This window comes from Choloepus didactylus, chromosome 3 (assembly GCF_015220235.1).
Source record: "Choloepus didactylus isolate mChoDid1 chromosome 3, mChoDid1.pri, whole genome shotgun sequence".
NCBI classification, from domain to species: Eukaryota; Metazoa; Chordata; class Mammalia; order Pilosa; family Megalonychidae; genus Choloepus; species Choloepus didactylus.
In genome coordinates this window covers 141,747,912-141,762,614 of record NC_051309.1, presented here as the reverse complement: position 1 = coordinate 141,762,614, position 14,703 = coordinate 141,747,912, and the positions used below count along the sequence as shown (strand labels likewise).

At 37.2% G+C, this 14,703-nt stretch overlaps 1 protein-coding gene across 1 annotated transcript in view; it reads right to left on the bottom strand.

Moving 5' to 3' along the window:
- Nucleotides 1-5,766: 5,766 nt before the first annotated feature.
- C3H4orf33 (chromosome 3 C4orf33 homolog) overlaps nucleotides 5,767-14,703 on the bottom strand; it is a 245,173-nt gene continuing 236,236 nt past the window's right edge. The window contains exon 11 of the mRNA XM_037830658.1: nucleotides 5,767-5,915. The gene's annotated coding sequence lies outside the window, so the exon portion shown is untranslated. The remainder of the gene's footprint in view (nucleotides 5,916-14,703) is intronic.

Below are 14,703 nucleotides of genomic sequence, written 5' to 3'. Positions count from 1 at the left end.
AAACAGGAAACTACAAATGCTGGAGAGAATATGGAGAAATTGGAACTCTTATTCATTGTTGGTGGGACTGTATAATGGTTCAGCCACTCTGGAAGTCAGTCTGGCACTTCCTTAGAAAACTATATATAGAGTTACCCTTCCATCCAGCGATTGCACTTCCTGGTATATACCTGGAAGATCTGAAAGCAGGGACATAAACAGATATCTGCATGCCAATGTTCATAGCAGCATTATTCACAATTGCCAAGAGATGGAGACAACCCAAATGTCCTTCAACAGATGAGTGGATAAATAAAATGTGGTATATACACACAATGTAATACTATGTGGCTGTAAGAAGGAATGGTGTTGTGAAACATATGACAACATGGATGAAACTTGAAGACATAATGCTGAGTGAAATAAGCCAGGCACAAAAAAAAATATATGCTACCAGTAATGTGAACTTTGAAAAATGTAAAACAAATGGTTTATAATGTAGAATGTAGGGGAACTAGCAATAGAGAGCAATTAAGGAAGGGGGAATGATAACCCAATAAGAACAGATAAGCTGTCATGGGCAAATTAATGCTCTGGGAATGCCCAGGAATGACTATGGTCTGTTAATTTCTGATGGATATGGTAAGAACAAGTTCACATAAATGTTGCTATATTAGATTATTTTCTTTGGGTAGAGTAGGAACATGTTGGAAGTAAAGTGGTTATCTTAGGTTAATTGTCTTTTTCTTACTCCCTTGTTATGGTTTGTTTGAAATTTTTTTGTATGTTTTTCTTTTTTAATTTTTTTATATAGTTGATTTTAAAAAAAAGTTAATTAAAAAAAAATGAAAAAAATATGCAGAGTTCCCTTGAGGAGCTGGTGGAGAATGCAGGGGTGATGGGCTTCCCCACCTTGATGGTTGCTAATGTGCTCAGAGACACAGGAGACTGGTGGTTTGATGGGCTGAGCCTGCTACCACAGGACTGGCCCTTGGGAAGACTGTTACTGCAAAGGAGAGGCTAGGCCTCCCTATAATTGTGCCTAAGAGCCTCCTCCCAAATACCTCTTTGCTGCTCAGATGTGGCCCTCTCTCTCTAGCTAAGCCAACTTGAAAGGTGAAATCACTGCCCTCCCCACTACCTGGGATCTTACACCCAAGGGAGTGAATCTCCCTGGCAATGTGGAATATGACTCCTGGGGAGGAATCTAGACCTGGCATTGTGGAATGGAGAACAACTTCTTGACCAAAAGGGGAATGTGAAAGGAAATGAAATAAGTTTCCGTGGCAGAGAGATTCCAAAAGGAGCCGAGAGGTCACTCTGGTGGGCACTCTTATGCACAATATAGACAATCCTTTTTAGGTTCTAATGAATTGGAATAGCTAGCAGTGAATACCTGAAACTATCAAACTACAACCCAGAACCCATGAATCTTGAAGACGATTGTATAAAAATGTAGCTTATGAGGGGTGGCAATGTGACTGGGAAAGCCATATGGACCACACTCCCCTTTGTCTAGTTTATGGATGGATGAGTAGAAAAATGGGGGAAGAAAAAAAAAAGGCACCCAGTGTTCTTTTTTACTTTAATTGTTCTTTTTTACTTTAATTTTTATTCTTATTATTTTTGTGTGTGTGGTAATGAAAATTTCAAAATTAATTTTGGTGATGAATGCACAACTGTACAGTGGTAATGTAAACAATTGAATGTATGCTTTGTTTTGTATGACTGCATGGTATGTGAATATATCTCAATAAAAATGAATTTTAAAAAATGTATTTTGCCAATAACTCCAAATGAATATAGCATACTAGAATCCATAGATCCAAGTGTCTAATGAGTGTCTCTATTTGATATCTCACCAAGCATCTCAAAAACAGTATGACCAAGAGTTAACCCAATCTTCTCCCACAAACCTGTTTGAATTCTTGGTGTCACACCTCAGTAAATGATCACTCCATTTACCATGTTTTTCATGCCATACACCAGAGAGCTTTCCTCATTTCCAATTCATAGTCCATTACCAAGTTTCATTCATTTTATCTGTAAATATATTTCCAGTGCATCCATTTGTCATTTTCTCCATTTCCACTGCCACTAACATTAGCTCTTAGATTATTGCTAGATTATTGCTATAACTTCATAATGAGTCTCCCTTTATCTACTCGTATCTCCTCCAATCCCATCTCCCTCCTCAGCAGCAAGTATATTTATAAAACTTATATTGAATCTTGTCATCCCCTCACTTTACACCTTTCAATGTCTTCCATAGCTAATAAAGTCCAAAGTCCTTACCACCATGGTCAATGCCCTGCATGGCCTAGCCTTTTCTTACTTCCCCATCTCCATCTACTGCCACTGTCACCCAGCCGACACACTACAGCCACATCAGTCCTCATACAATTCCTCAACCACAAGAAACTATTCCCAACATATTTCACTCTGCCTTTAAAACTCTTTCCTCTAATCTTCCCCTAGTGAATCCAGACTCATCAAGATCTCATCTTAGATTTTTATTTTTTAAGTCCTTCCATGATCCTTTGATCTAAATTTGGTCTCTCTGCTCTGTTCTTCTTACAACACAACATATTTTGTAATTATGCATTTAGCTTGTGCTTGTAAAATTTTTAGCTTTCCCAATAGACTTTAGCCATGTGGAACAATAACTATACCTTGGTCACTATGGTAAACCCAGGTTCCAAGCACCATGCCTGGCATATGGTGGGTACCCACCAATATTCATTGAAAGAGCAGATTAATAACAAATCATTTTATACATTTCAAGTCATACAGTATACAGTACATCCTGGATGCTTTATTGGCTAAAATAAAATATGTCTATGGTGAGCAAAATCCAAGAACTTGGAAATTATTTGGGGAGAGATCTGGCTCTAAAGAATAGTGTACCAACCAGGATTTATTGAGACAAAAGAAAACAGACCAAGTGTTTCAGGGAGGAAGGGATAAAATACAAGGAATTGAGATCTTACCAAACCATGCGAAATGCCAGAGGAAAGATCAGAAAAGGCCTCTACAGTATATCAGACTTACTGCCAGCTTTCAAGGAGGGAAGAAGTTGCAGTAACTGGAGGAAAACATTCGTGATGTCACACTGCCTCCATCACCAAAGCAGAAAAATGTACAGGGAAAATCCTGGAGACCATGGCAAGATATCATGTCTACTAAAGTCCTTGAACCTACTTGCTGATAACTGAAAACCATTAATATGTCTTTGGTTTCTTATTCCTTTCAAATTTTGCAGGAGTGCATCTCACTGGTAAGTATAATTCCTGCTAGAAAAAGTTTTGGAAAATATAGTAACCAGGTCTCCATCTCCTACAATACAGAATTCATTATAGAAGAAAAATGCTGAAGAGTTACAAACACGTAATTGAGCAGATCTACACTTTTTCTGAATGCTTCACCACTCAGCATTTATAGTCACCATTCTACCTTTATTTAACTTCCAAACTATAACAATAACATATCACTGGTTCAACCAAAGATACACTCATATTCTCTCCATAAAATGGAAATCTATCTTATTTATTACTCTCTATTTCATTTCCAATCTATCTTTGATATCCTGTAACTGAAAAATCAAGTTGTAATGTTAACCCTCTATCAATATACTTTATATAAAATAGTAAAAAGGAGAAAAAGGGAAAAAATGATTAACTTACGTGAGTATGCATATAACAAAGCAAGGAAAAAATATGCATATCTACTACAGACCTCCTTTTTACACTACTCAATCAATTTTCCCTTTTTTCTCAACCAGCACTTTAGTAAATAGAGATTCTTAAACTCATAGCATGACCTAATCCTTTACTCCTGAGTATATGAGTCATTAGTGGTCCTATCTGTATTAAGTTGATTTACCCTTCCATTAACTTTTACCACTGGACATGGAAGTACCAAAAGACTGCTCCAAAGAAGCTACTTAGTCAATAGGTTCAAACATACTCCTCTCTAATCAGTTGATCCAGTCAATGTGGTGACAATCTTCTTTGCCTGTTAGTTCATTGGTATGAGGATCCCAATGTGGATAGGGGCACAAATATTACAAGTTAATGGAATCAGTGTTTTGTTCCCTGTTGGAAGCATTTTTTCTTTGGGAAGCAAGATATCTCAATCAACAGAGCCCAAAATTGTTGACCTAGGAAGACAAATTTTGCATGTGAGTTATAAGAAGGAAAAAGTGAAAGGAGCCACTCTCACTTCCACATCTTGATTCCCACACCCATGTGTTCTGGCTGTGAGAAAAACAGCACCATATGTTTATCACTGGTTCAACATATACACCCCATCTTCATTGATATCAGAAGCATTATAGACAAAGCAGAAAAACACATATGCAAATTAAGTATCTACTTCTGTAAGGAGAAATCACTGCCCCTTCCATGTTGGAAGAAGTCCAATGTCAACAACCTGCCAAAGTGTGGCTAGCTAGTTCCTATATGGTGCCATATTTGGGGCTGAACATTAGTTTCTGATGTTAGCAAGTTAGTAGTGCAAATAGCCAGATCAGTCTCAGTGATCATTTTTAGCATGCATAATCTCCTTCCATGCCACTATGTCCATTTTGCTTATGAACCCTATGAACAAGCACTGGAGTTGCAAGGGAAAGAAGCTTACTGATTTACAGAACAGATCATCTTGTCTATCTGATTTGAAAGACCCCACTACAGTGGGTGCACTTGGGTGAGCATCTATGTGGGGTACAAATGTCCTCATATTCTGTGCCCATTCCAACCACATATCTCTCCCCAACCTCCTTGTCACTGATTTTCCAATCCGGTTGCTTCCACATCCTTGACCATTTGGCCAAACTGGTAACTACTGAATCCATGTAGATCTTTCTTCTGTCCATCTCCCTTTCCAGACTATAGGATAATCAGATGCACTGCTTAATGTTCTGTCCACTGGAAGCATTTCCTTCCCTACTGTCCTTCAGAACCACTCCTAAGTAAGATTATAATGATACAGAAGTCCAATTATGGCTAGGGCCAGGATATCCATGTATAACCATCTGCAAACTAGGAATGAGATTTTTCTTCCTAATTCAGTTAACCATAGGTTGAGGTGAAAATGCCATTGCTGCAGGAGTAACTCCCATGCTAAGCACCTGCTCATGCAATATATGTGCCTTTAGGACCTATTAAACACTGATCTCATATAAATGAAACTTCACTTGATGATGCAGTGTTGTTGCACATCCCACCTGTATTGCTTGGTAGCTCAGATAATTCCCAGTTCATTACAGGCAGCTTAGGTTAACTGCCACTTGTTCCATGGTTAGAACCCAATGCCAAATCAAGATTTTCTCAAAAAAGACAATAATTATTTGCAAAATGGGCATAAGTTTGTTTCAAAACACTAAAGTTCTGTGATGTAATTTTCCTTTTGGGACTCACAGAGACTCTAATATAGCATACATAACTGCTGCAGACACTTCAACCCAATCATATCCACTATGTCACAAGGCTGAATTGATAGAGCAGCTTGCTCTGTATCCTGAAGAATTGTCCCCACTCAAACTGGCAGCCTTATGAGTGGTTCAAAAATGTTTACTCAGATATGATATATATTGCCTCCCTAATCCAGAGGAGAATCTGCTTTTTCCTAAGTAGTAGGAGGTGCAAGGTTTTATCTTTCACTTTGAATGGGACACTTCAACATTCTCAGACTACTAAATCTCTGGAACTTTTACCCACATGCAGTTTCCTTTAATTTTTATGAGGATTTACAAAGCATTTAGGTTATTTCCTACTTCCTGTTTGCAAGTTCTAGTCAGCATGATGTCATCAGTGTAGTAGACTAGAATGATGTCCTATGGGATAAGAGGACCAAGTTGTCTTCAGACAGATTCTTAAAGAAAGTTATTCAGGATCCCTTGCAATTCCAAATGGATTTTAGGATCAGTTTTTCCATATCTGCAAAAAAAAAAAAAAAGGCCATTGGTATTTCGATAAGAATTGCACTGAATCTGTTGACTGCCTTGCACATAGTGTCATCTTAACCATATTGTCTTTCAATCCATGAACATGGGATGCCTTTCCATTTATTTAGGTCCTTTAAACTTTCTTTCAGTAATGTTCTATACTATGCAATGTCTAAGTTTTGAGCCGCCTTGGTTAAATTTATTCCTAAGTGTTTTATCCCATTCAATGCTATTGAAAATGGAATTGTTTTCAGAAATCCTTTTCATATTGTTCTCTGGTAGTGTACAGAAATACAACCAATGTTTGCAAGTTGTTATTGTACCCTTCAACTTTTCTGAATTTTTAGTTAGTTCTAATGATTTTTTGTGTTTGTGTGGCTTCTTTAGGATTTCTACATAAAGGATCATGTCATCTTTGAATAGAGGTAATTTTACTTTTTCTTGTCCAATTGGGTGCCTTTTATTTCTTTTTCTTGCCTTATTTCCCTGTTTAGAATGGCTAGAATTTCCAATACAGTGTTGAATGGCAGTAGTGAAAATGTACATCCTTATCTTCTTGTTTTCAGTGTACATGTACTGTACATATTTTGTTAAATTTATCACTAGATGTGAAAGAAGGGAGTCGACTCCATCTCTGTGTTCATGCAAAAGAAGCTTTATTCTACTCATTCCTACAGGTTTTTGTAGCATACAATGTAGTCTCCTACATGACTGTTTTCAGGTGTCTCAGGGAGGGTGCATTTTTTCTAAAGTCATGAGGATGTTACAGTATGTGTGTACAAGGATGAGACAGTAAACATGTTCTTAACCTTAAGGGATAATCTCTTGGGGGCTGTGTGGGAGACAGGAAAGTGGAAGGAGCCCAGTGTCCTTATCCTTATCTAAATTGCCTGCCTTCAGGCACACAAAATCTTGGCCTTCTCATAACCTTTTATGAGGAGGCCTCCCTGTGTAATTTATCAAGCCAGGGAAGCTTCCATGTCTCCACAACTAGATATTTCACATTTGATGCTATTGTAAATAATATTTTCAATTTCCCTTTATAATTGCTTGTTACTAGTATATAAAAGTACAACTGACTTTTTTATATTGGCCTTCTGTCTTGAAATTTGCTGAATTCACTTATTCATTCTGTGAGGTTTTCTATAGATATCTTAGAATTCTCTAATTCATTACTATGTCATCAGTGAATATAGAGAGCTTCACTTATTCCTTTCCAAATCTGTATGGTTTTGATTATTTTTCCTAGCCTTAAAGCACTGGCTAGATCCTCCAGTATGATGTTAAATAAAAGTCTTGGTAGAGTAGACATCCTGGCCATGTTCCTATTTTTAGTGGTAAAGCATTCAGTCTTTTACCATTAAGCATGATGTTAATTGTCAGTTTTCATAGGTTTCTTTTATCCATTTGAGGAAATTCCCTTCAGTTTCTAGGTTTTTGAGAGTTTTTATCATGCATGGTGGTTAAAGTTTGTTAAATTATTTTTCTGCATTGATTGAGAATATGTGTTTTCTCTTTTACTCTGTTAATATGGAGAATTGCATTGATGGCTTTTTAAAATGTTGAACCAATCTTACAATCCTGGAACCAACTCCACTTGGTCATGACTTATTGTCACTTCTCTATATTGCTGGATTTGATTTGTTAATGTGGGGGGCATTTTTGTATCTATGCTCATGGAGGATACTGATAATTGATTTTATTTTCTTATAATGTGTTTGTCTTGTTCTTTTAATCAGGATAATAATGGCATCATAATTCAAACTGGGAGATGTTTCCTCTGCCTCTGTTTTCTGAAAGATTTGGTGTAAGATTGTTCTTATTTCTTTGCCAAATTTTTGATAGAATTTCCCTTGAAGCCATCTAAGTCTTGAGTTTTCTTTGGGGAAAATATTTTAACTCTGAATTCAATTTTTTAAAAGATAAGTGGCTATTTATATTTCCTATTCTTCTTGAGACAGTTGTATTTTTCACATAATTTGTTGGATTTTTTAATTTATGGGCATAAAGGTGTTCATAACTTTCCCTTATTGTCCTTTTATATTCTGTAGGATCTGTGGTGGTGGCTTGTCATTCATTTGTGTTTTCATAATTTATATTTTCTCTTTTTTTTTTCTTTCACTTCACAATTCTAGCTTCTCAAGGTAGAAATTTAGATCATTTTTTAAACCTTTCTTCTTTTCTAATATAAGCACTGTAAGCCATAGATTTCTATCTGTGATTAAATGCCTGATTTAGACAGATCCTACTAATTTTTATGTCTTCATTTCATTCATTTCAAACTATAATTTAATTTTCTTCTGACTTCTATTATTTAATAAAAAGTGCCATATTTAAAATTTTATTTTGAATTAAGTAATTATAAATGGGGAAAAAATTATTTACCATATATAGTTGCTGAATTTGATTTCTATTTTGACTCATTGGTTATTTAGAAATGCATTGTTCAATTTCTACATACTTTGAACCATTAGAGACATCATCCTTCTATTGTCGATTTCTAATTCATTCCATTGTGATACAAGATTATCTTCTACATAATTTCAATCCTTTTATATTTTTTGAGAGTAGTTTTAGTTTCCAATATATTGTCTATATTGGTCAATGCTCCATTTGTGCTTGAAAAGAGTGTGGTCTGCAAACATTGGGAATAGTATTCTGTAAAAGCCAATTAAGTAAAGTTAGTTGATAATGTTGCTTAAATCCTCTAAATCTTCATTGATTTTCTGTTTATTCTATCAATTCACTGAGAGTGGATGTTGAAATCACCAATTATAATTTAAATTTGTCAATTTCTTCTTTCCATTCTGCCAGTTTTGCTTCATTTTCTGAAGTTCTGTAACTAGACAAAAACATGAAGAACTGTACATCTTCTTGATGAATTAAAATTTTACCACTATGAAATACTCCACTTAATCTCTGTAAATATTCCTAGTCCTGAAGTCTATTTTTTCTGATATTAATATAGAACTCCTGATTTCTAAGGATTAGTGTTGCATGATATCTTTTTCCAGCCTTTTACTTTTAAGCTACCTATGTTGTTGCTTTCCTTTTATTCTTTTAGACAATCTCAGACTTTTTACAGAGTGTTTCAGTGTATTTCTCCTTATGATTGGACTCAATTCTATCATCATACTGTGTGCTTCCTATTTATACCTTTATGGTTTTTTGGGTAATTTTCCAACTCTTTTCTTTCATCCTTTTGGATTAATTGAATAATACTTTTAGCTTTTCATTTTGGCTCCTCTACTGGCCAAGTAACAGTATCTTTTAGTGGTTACTCTAGATTTTATGATATCCACCTTTAACATATCACAGTCTACCTTCAATTAAGATTATAGCATGTCATGTGTAGTGTAAGGTGCATGCTTCTATCATGTTTTTAGCTATTTTTGTTATATATTTTATTCTAAATGTTAGAAGTTCCTTTTGCTGTATTTTCCCTCTTTTTTTAATTAGAGAAGTTGTATGTTCACTGAAAAATCATGCAGAAAATACAGTTTCCATACACCCCCTCCACACACACATGTAGTTTTTCCAATTATTAACACTTTTATTACAATAGATGAAACAATATTTTATAATTATGCTAGTATCTATAATCCATGGTTTATATTAGGGTTCACTGTTTGTGTTGTTTAGTCCTCTGTTATTTTTTATTTTAATTTTTATTCTAGTAATATGTATATAACCTAAAATTTCCCTTTTTTAAGCACATTCAAATACATCATTCAGTGAAGATAACTACATTCACAATGTTGTGCTACTATCACCACTATCCATTACCAAAACTTTTCCATCACCCAAAACTGAAACTTGGTACCAACCCAGACCCTGGTAAACTATATTTACTTTCTGACACTGTGAATTTGCTTATTCTAATTATTTCATATCAGTGAGATTATACAACTGTGTACTTTTGTATCTAGCCACTTAATTGTTTTTATTATCTTCCATTTCTTTCCTCACTATATCTATGTTTGCTTTAAACCTTTGCACATATTTATAATAGCTGTTTTAAGATCACTGTCTGCTAATTTCATTACCTTTATCAATTCTAGGTCTGCCTCTGATAACTCATGTTTCTCCATTTTCTTGCTTCTTTGCATGTCTAGTAATTTTTACTGGATACTAAACTTCATTTTGTTCCATAGTTCAAAGTGTATACTCTGTTGAATACCTTTAAAAAGTGTTGAGTTGGGATTTTTTGTCAGGAAGTTATTAACATATTAGCTTGATCTTTTCAAGCCTTGTTTTTAAGCTTAAAACTCTGGGTACTAAACAAAGTCACTCCACTGTCATTTGTCAGAACTAAACTATACCAGGCCCTGTGCAAACTCGGGGAATTATTCAACTTAAAGCTCCCTACCAGTTGTCCTTTGCCAAGGATCATGAAGTCTCACTCTAGGCATGAAAAGCCTGGTATGTACCCCAGAAAAACATGTTTTTAGCTCTAATACATTCCTGTGGCTACAGACCAATTGTAAGTAGGAGCTTTTTATGAGGTTACTTCAGTTAAGCTGTGGTCCAGCCCCATTAGGTCTTAATCCTATTACTGGAGTCCTTTATAAGCAGAATGGAATTGAAAGAGAGAGAGACAGAGAGAGAGAGAGAAAGAGAGCCACAGGAATCAAGAAACCATAGGAGAGGGGAGAGACCAGGAGCCAGGAGACACCTCCATGTGCTTTGCCTTGTGGCAAACTAAGGACCAAGAGCTACCAGCAGCCAGCCCCAGAATGCCACAGTCTTCAGGAAGAAAGCATCACCTTGATGATGCCTTGATTTGGACTTTTGCTTGGCCTCAAACTGTGAGGGAATAAAAATTCCCATTGTTTAACCTGTCTCATTTCATGGTATTTGCTTGAAAACTAGGAAACTAAAACAGATTTTGATACCAATAGAGTGGAGGATGCTGCTATTGCAAATGCCACAAAATGTGGAGATGGCTTTGGAATTGGGTAATGAGTAGGGTTTGTAAATATTGTAAGGTGCTTGACAGAAAAGGCCTAGATTGCTTTGAAGAGACTGTTGGTAGAAATATGGATGCTAAAGGTATGTCCAATGAAGCCTTAGAAGGAAAGGATGAATGTGTTTTTGGAAACTGGATGAAAGGTAATCCTTGTTTTAAAGTGGCAGAGAACTTGGCAAAATTGAGTTCTAATGTTGGATAGAAGGCAGAACTTGAAAGTGATCAGCTTGGATACTTAGCTGAGGAAATTTCCAACCTAAGTGTGCTATTTGCAGCCTGGTTTCTCCTTGCAGATTATATTAAAATGTGACAGGAAAAGAATAAGCTGAGAACTTAACTTCTGGGCACAAGGAAACCAGGAATTGATGGTATGGAAAATTATGAGCTTTTGGAAAGTGAATCCCCAGAGAATAGTGCTCCAAGTGAGAACTTAACTGAACATGGAACAAGTCAGTCATTTCAAGGAAGTCAGGATTGGAAATGCAGTTATACAGGAAAGACCCATGGAAGTCTCTGTTGTCTGAAGGTTTGGACTCCTATGAAATATATGCAAGGATGACAAGATTTTCCATAATTTGTATGAATGGAACCACTGCCAGCCTGGATAAAAGGGATAGAGAAGGGAGAAATTGAAGGAATAGTGATTTCAAGGGGAGAAACATGGAAGCTGAGGTCTGGACTGAATATACCTTCTTGCTCCAAGATAATAAGCCCACCCATGTGTATCAAGAGAGAGAGTCTGCTCCTGTGCTTGTAGAGGTCGAGCCTTCTACCACATTGTTCAGGAAGAATGTTACCACCCCAATGCTCAGAGAGGGTGGGGCTTGTGATGGTTTGAATCTGTTATATACCCCAGAAAAGACTATGTTCTGTTATTCCATTCTTGTGGGGGCAGACCAACTGTGGGTGGGAACTTTTGGTTAGGCAATTCCAATTAAGATGAGACCCTGCCCATTCAAGATGCAACTTAATCCTTCACTGGAGTCCTTTATGAAAGGATAAAAGGCAGAGATATTTTGGAGAGAGCTTAGACATAAGCCAAGAGACATTTTGGAGAAAGCCACAGAATTGAGGAGCTAAACCTGGGAGAGAAGGACCAGCAGACTCCAGCCATGTGCCTCCCATATGACAGAGGAACTCCAGATGCCATTGGCCTTTCTTCAGAGAAGGTATCATCCTGTAATGCCTTAATCTGGACATTCATGGCCTTAGAAGTGTAAATTTGTGAACTAATAAACTTCCATTGTAAAAGCCAACCCATTTCCGGTATATTGCGTTCTGGCAGTTTTAGCAAACCAAACCAGGGCCTATGTCCCAGGGTTTGCAGAGAGCCTGGGCACCATTCCTATGCTTGGAGATGGTGGAGACTTCACCCCAGTGTTTGGGGAGTGCATAGCTTTTGTGCAAGCACTTGGAAGAGATAGGACTGCCTCTTCTTCAGGACCAGAGGATAAAACATTGATTCATAGATGACACTCAGACCTTGAAATCTATTAAGTATGCCCTGCAGGGTTTCAGAATTGTTTGGGACCTTTGACACCTGTTGTCCTTCCAATTTTTCCCTTCTGGAATAGAAATGTTTCTCTTATGCCTGTCCCATCATTGTATATTGGAAGCAGATAACTTGTTCTCTAGGTTTCACAGGTCCACACCCATAACCAATTTTGATGAGACTTTGTATTTAGACTTTCTAGTTATTTGTATTTCATTCATTACTGAAATGACTTAAGCTTTTGGGATGTGGTGATGGAATGAACGTATTTTGCATGTAGAAAGAACATGGTTTTTTGGAGGTCTAGAAGGTGGAATATGGTAATTGGAGGTGCATGTATCCCAGAATAGCATGTTCTTAAACTTAATCCATTCTTGTGGGCATGAACCCATTGTAAGTAGGACCTTTTGGTGAGATTACTTCAGCTACGGTGTGGCCCAATTCAATCACAATGGGTCTTAATCCTATTACTGGAGTCCTTTATAAACAGAATGAGATTTAGAAGAGAGAGAGGGAGAGAGAGAGAGAGAGAGAGAAAGCAAGAAGCTGAACAGCAACAGAAACCAGAAGAGAAGGGGTGAATTTCCATCTCCATTTTACCTAGCCAGCTTCTCCTAAGGAATTCAATGAAAACCTTTGTGCCAGTTTGGATGTATTTTGTCCCCCAAAACTCCATGTCCTTTAATGCAATCTTGCGGGGGAAGATGTATTAGTGTTGATTAGGTTGGAATCTTTGGGTTAGGTTGTTTCCATGGAGATGTGACCCACCCAACTGTAGGTAATACCTTTGATTAGATTATTTCCATGGAGGCATGGCCCCACCCATTAAGCGTAGGTCTTGATTAGTTTACTGGGGTCCTTTAAAAATGCTGGCACAGACCCAGATGCTGGCTGGCTTAGCTCAGAGATGTTTAGAGCAAGGACCCCTGACATTGGCTGCAGCTGAGACAGACATTTTGAAGATGGCTGTTGAAAGCTGACGCTGACATTTTGGAGAACACCATTTTGTAATGCAAGCTGGGAGCAAGCAGACGCCAGCCACGTGCCATCCCAGCTAACAGAGGTTTTCCAGATGCCAATGGCCTTTCTCCAGTGAAGGTACGCTATTGTTGATGCCTTACGTTGGACACTTAATGGCCTTAAGACTGTAACTTTATAACCAAATAAACCCCCTTTATAAAAACCAATTCATTTCTGGTATTTTGCTTGACGGAAGTATTAGCAAACCGGAATAACCTTCATCAGATTTTCCAGATTGCAACCTGACTTACAGAATTTGGACTTGCCCATCTCCACTGTCACGTGAGCCAATTCCTATAAAAACAAAGCTCATAAGAGTTACTACGTATCTATCTACCTATCTATCTATCTATCTTTCCTTTCGGTTCTATTTCCCTAGAGAACGCTGACTAATACAGAGAGTTAGGAAGTTTCAGAAACCTTAGGAAACTAAAATCAACAGAGCAATGAGCATCCACAACAAAGGCAAGTGATTCATAGTAAAAACTCGAGACCACCACAAAATTTCATGTCTGCTGAAGCCCATGAATTTCTCTACCAATGCCAGAGGAACAAAAATATAGTGTCTTTTTCTCATCTACCTTCTCTATTTTCAAATGTTTCTCATTTGAAGAGAGAAGGGACAGCATAAAAGGGGGTGGTGCTAAGTTTCTAACAGATAATTGACATAAATAGAACATTTGATTCAGAGCCAAAAATCTCTGTTCAAATGCTTGATCTGTCACAATCATCTGCATGACCATAAAAAGTCTCATAATCTACTTTGTCAGGGGGTCCCTAAAATTACCCTCATGCTTGATGATTTGCTAAAACTACTCACAGAACTCAGAAAAGCTGTTATACTTATGGTTATGGTTTATCACAGCAAAGAAATACAGAGTAAAATCAACAAAAGGAAAAGACTAGAGTCTAGGAGAAAGCAGGTACAAACTTTCAGTTGTCCTGTCCCAGTGGAGCCACTTGGACAGTGAGCATTTAATTCTTCCAGTAACATGTGTGACAACACATCCAAAGTGTTGCCTAACAGGAAAGCTCACCCCAACCTTGGTGCACAGGATGTTGGTGTACAGTTAGTCAGACCACAGCCCCCCAGAGGTCAAACAAATATAGCATAGCCCAAAGCTGTAAGCATACAAAAACAGGTATTTACCATAAATCAGATTGCTGGCAAAAACTACCTGGAGTGGTCCAAGGTCTCAGCCATAGAAAGGCACTCTTGTCAGGCAGGATATTTCAAGACTTCAGAGATCATTTTCCAAGAGCTGGGCCAAGGGCCAGTCCTGAAGTCCTTGGGAATGT